The sequence below is a fragment of the Triticum urartu genome, chromosome 1, assembly GCF_003073215.2.
Source record: "Triticum urartu cultivar G1812 chromosome 1, Tu2.1, whole genome shotgun sequence".
Taxonomy (NCBI): Eukaryota; Viridiplantae; Streptophyta; class Magnoliopsida; order Poales; family Poaceae; genus Triticum; species Triticum urartu.
In genome coordinates, this window is record NC_053022.1 from 552,166,418 (window position 1) to 552,171,130 (window position 4,713).

Genomic DNA, 4,713 nt, shown 5'->3' on the forward strand with positions numbered 1-4,713 from the left:
AATCATGGCCATGGCAACAATCAGAATCAGTTTGCTACACTCAACCAGTTCCTCCGTAACCAGCCAAAGACCTTTAGCAACTGTGTCGAGGCCTCATACGCCGATGATTGGCTCGTGGATATATGCAAGCATTTCAAGTGCAGTAACGTCAGGCCTGAGGACTTTGTCAAGTTTGCCTCCTTCCAATTCAAAGACCAAGCTGCAGAATGGTTTCAGCAATACAAAGATTCCAGAGGAGGCCATGCGATTACCTGGGATGAATTCCGTCAGGACTTCAGAACTCATCACATTCCGCAGAGTGTTGTTGAAAGCAAGCGTGAGGAATTCCGCAACTTGAAGCAAGGCAGCTTGTCTGTTTACCAGTACAACATCATGTTCCAGAAGCTCGCTCGTTTCGCCAAGCAGGACGTCCCTGACGAGAAGAGCATGATTTGTCAGTTCAGGGGTGGCCTCAGAGAAGATCTTCAACTTGCTCTCGTGCTTTTCGAGCCTCAGAAGTACGATGAGTTTTACAACATGGCACTGAAACAAGATGCTGCTCAACTGAAGTGTGATGCTTCCAAGAAGCGAGTCAGAGATGCGACTCCTTCTTCCTCAACCCAAGTGGCTAAGCAGCAAAAGTATTGGTTGCCTCGTCCTCCTCCGTTCCGTCATCCTTATTAGCAGAAGAGCAAAGGTGGCGATGGATCTTCCCCCCCCCCCCACCCCCGGTTTCAAAAAAAAAACTTTGTCTCAAGCTCCAAGATCAAGTGCTCCGTATCACCGTCCGCTTTCGGAGGTCACATGCAACAAGTTCCAACAGAAGGGTCACTATGCCAACAAATGCTTCAATAAGAGGCGTCTCCCTCCTCCTCCTCCTCCTCCTGTGAGATCTACCAGCAATGCAGTGGTCAAGCATAACCCAAGCACGCCAAGGTCAACTTGTTGAACGCAGCTCAGGCAGAGGACTCGTCAGATGTGATTATGGGTAACTTTCCAGTTAACTCTACTCCTGCAAAAGTCCTTTTTGATACTGGTGCATCGCATTGTTTCATGTCAAGATCATTTGTTTCCAAGCATGACTTCGTTTCGTAAATGTTGGGTAAACCTATGGGAGTGGTTTCTCCGGCTAAGTCTATGAGGGCTACTTCGGTAGTCCCGGATGTTTCTATCATGATGGGCGACTTCAAGTTTCTGGCTTCTCCAATGGTCCTTGGTAACTCGGATATTGATCTTATTCTTGGAATGGACTGGCTTTCTAAGCACAAGGCTCAGCTTGATTGTGCTGCCAGGCAGATTTAATTGACTCATTCGTCTGAGGATGTAATTTTCTTTGCCGCTAATGATGATACCATTCGACTGTTTTCTCTCAATGAGAAGGGTGAGCTAGATGCCATCTCTCAAATTCCAGTCGTTTGCGAATATCAAGACATCTTTCCAGAAGAGCTTCCAGGAATGCCTCCGCACCGGCCAGTTGAATTCGTCATCGATCTTGAGCCTAGCACGGAACTTGTTTGCAAACGTCCTTACAAGCATGGACCTGAAGAGTTGAAGGAGCTGAAGAAGCAACTCGATATTCAAGAGCGAATGGGTCTGATCCGACCTAGTTCTTCTCCATGGGGTTTGATACGTCCATTTTGCATCATGCTTTTATATCAATATTTATTGCATTATGGACTGTTATTTCACTTTATGTCACAATACTTATGGCTATTCTCTCTTATTTTACAAGGTTTACACAAGGAGGGAGAATGCCGGCAGCTGGAATTTTGGGCTGGAAAAGGAGAAAATATTAGATACCTATTCTGCGCAACTTCAAAAGTCCTAAAACTCCACGGAACATCTTAAAATAAATAAAGAAAAATCCTCGCCAAAGATGAAGGCCAGGGGGCCCACACCCTGCTCACGAGGGTGGGGGGCGCGCCCCCCCTAGGGCGCGCCCCCTACCTCGTGGCCCCCCCTGGTGGCTCTCCGACGTCCATCTTCTCCTATATGAAGTCTTTCGATAAGAAAAAAAATCAGAAGGAACTTTTCGGGACGAGACTCCGCCACCACAAGGCGGAACCTTGGCGGATCCAATCTAGAGCTCCGGCAGAGCTGTTGTGCCGGTGATACTTCCCTCTGGGAAGGGGAAATCATCACCATCGTCATCACCAACGCTCCTCTCATCGGGAGAGGGCAATCTCCATCAACATCTTCACCAGCACCACCTCATCTCCAAACCCTACTTCATCTCTTGTATCAAATTCTTGTCTCAAAGTCCGGGATTGGTGCTAGTAGATTTCTAGTAGTGTTGATTACTCCTTGTAGTTGATGCTAGTTGGTTTATTTGGTGGAAGATCATATGTTCAGATCCTATATGCATATTATTACCCCTCTGATTATGAACATGAATATGCTTTGTGAGTAATTACGTTTGTTCGTGAGGACAAGGGAGAATTCTTGCTATTAGTAGTCATGTGAATTTGGTATTCGTTTGATATTTTGATAAGATGTATGTTGTCTAGCCTCTAGTGGTGTTATGTGAACGTCGACTACATAACACTTCACCATTATTTGGGCCTATAGGAAGGCATTGGGAAGTCATAAGTAGATGATGGGTTGCTAGAGTGACAGAAGCTTAAACCCTAGTTTGTGCGTTGCTTCGTAAGGGGCTGATTTGGATCCATATGTTTCATGCTATGGTTAGGTTTACCTTAATACTTTTGTTGTAGTTGCAGATGCTTGCAATAGAGGTTAATCATAAGTGGGATGCTTGTTCAAGTAAGAATAGCACCCAAGCACCGGTCCACCCATATATCAAATTATCAAAGTATCGAACACGAATCATATGAACGTGATGAAAACTAGCTTGACAATATTCCCATGTGTCCTCGAGAGCGCTTTTCCTATGATAAGAGTTTGTTCCGGCTTGTCCTTTGCTACAAAAGGATTGGGCCATCTTGCTGCACTTTATTTACTTTTGTTACTTGTTGCTCGTTACAATTTATCCTATCACAAAACTATCTGTTACCACTTATTTTAGTACTTGCAGAGAATACCTTGCTGAAAACCGCTTATCATTTCCTTCTGCTCCTCGTTGGGTTCGACACTCTTACTTATCAAAAGGACTATGATAGATCCCCTATAATTGTGGTTCATCAAGACTCTTTTCGGGCGCCGTTGCCGGGAGTGTAGCGCCTTTGGTAGGTGGAATTTGGTAAGGAAAAATTTATATAGTGTGCTGAAATTTACTGTCACTTGTTACTATGGAAAGTAATTCTCTGAGGGGCTTGTTCGGGGTATCTTCACCCCGTCCAGTAGAGAAAACAGTTACTCCTCAACCTACTGAACCTATTGAAAATGAAACTCCTTTTGAATTTCCTTCGGGTATGATGGAAAAACTGCTAGCTAACCCTTTTACAGGAGATGGAACAAAGCATCCTGTTGAGCACTTAATATATGTGGATGAAGTTTGTGGATTATTTAAGCTTGCAGGTATACCCGATGATGTTGCTAAGAAGAAGGTCTTCCCTTATCTTTGAAGGGAGACGCATTAATATGGTATAGGCTATGTGATGATATGAGATCATGGGACTATAAAATATTGAAGTTGGAATTTCATCAAAAGTATCACCCTATGCATCTTGTTCATCGTGATCGCAATTATATATATAAGTTATGGCCTCGCGAAGGAGAAAGCATCGCTCAAGCTTGGGGGAGGCTTAAATCAATGTTATATTCATGCCCCAATCATGAGCTCCCGAGAGAAATAATTATGCAAAGTTTTTATGCTCGGCTTTTTGATAACAATCGCACCATGCTCGATACTTCTTGTGCTGGCTCTTTTATGATGAAGACTATTGAATTCATATGGAATTTATTGGATAGGATTAAACGCAGCTCTGAAGATTGGGACCTCGACGAAGGTAAGGAGTCAGGTATGACACCAAAGTTTGATTGTGTTAAATCTTTTATGGACACTGATATTTTCCGTAAGTTTAGCACTAAATATGGACTTGACTCTGAGATAGTAGCTTCTTGCTGTGAATCTTTTGCTACTTATGTTGATCTCCCTAAGGAGAACTGGTTTAAATATCATCCTCCCATAGAAGTAAAAGTAGCTGCACCTATTAAAGTTGAAGAAAAGACCGTCACTTATAATGATCCTATTGTCCCTACTTCTTATGTTGAGAAACCACCTTTCCCTGTTAGAATAAAGGATCATGCTAAAGCTTCAACTGTTGTTCGTAAAAGCAATATTAGAACTTATACACCTCCCGAGCAAGTTAAAGTAGAACCTAATATTGCTATTGTTAAAGATCTCTTGTCTGATGATATTGATGGGCATGTTATTCAGTTCGAAGGAAAAACTGCTAGAATTGCTAAACCTTGTGATAAAGATAAACATAGACCTGTGGTAGGCGTGCATGTTATTTCTGTTAAAATAGGAGATCATTGTTATCATGGCTTATGTGATATGGGTGCAAGTGCTAGTGTTATACCGCATACTTTATACGAAGAAATTAAGAATAAAATTGCACCTGCTGAGTTAGAAGGCATTAATGTCACAATTAAACTTGCCAACAGAGATACTATTTCACCAATTGGAATTGTTAGAGATGTTGAAGTCTTGTGTGGGAAAACTAAATATCCTGATGATTTTCTTGTTCTTACTTCTCCGCAAGATAGCTTTTGTCCCATTATATTTGGTAGACCCTTCTTAAATACTATCAATGCTACCATAGATTGCAC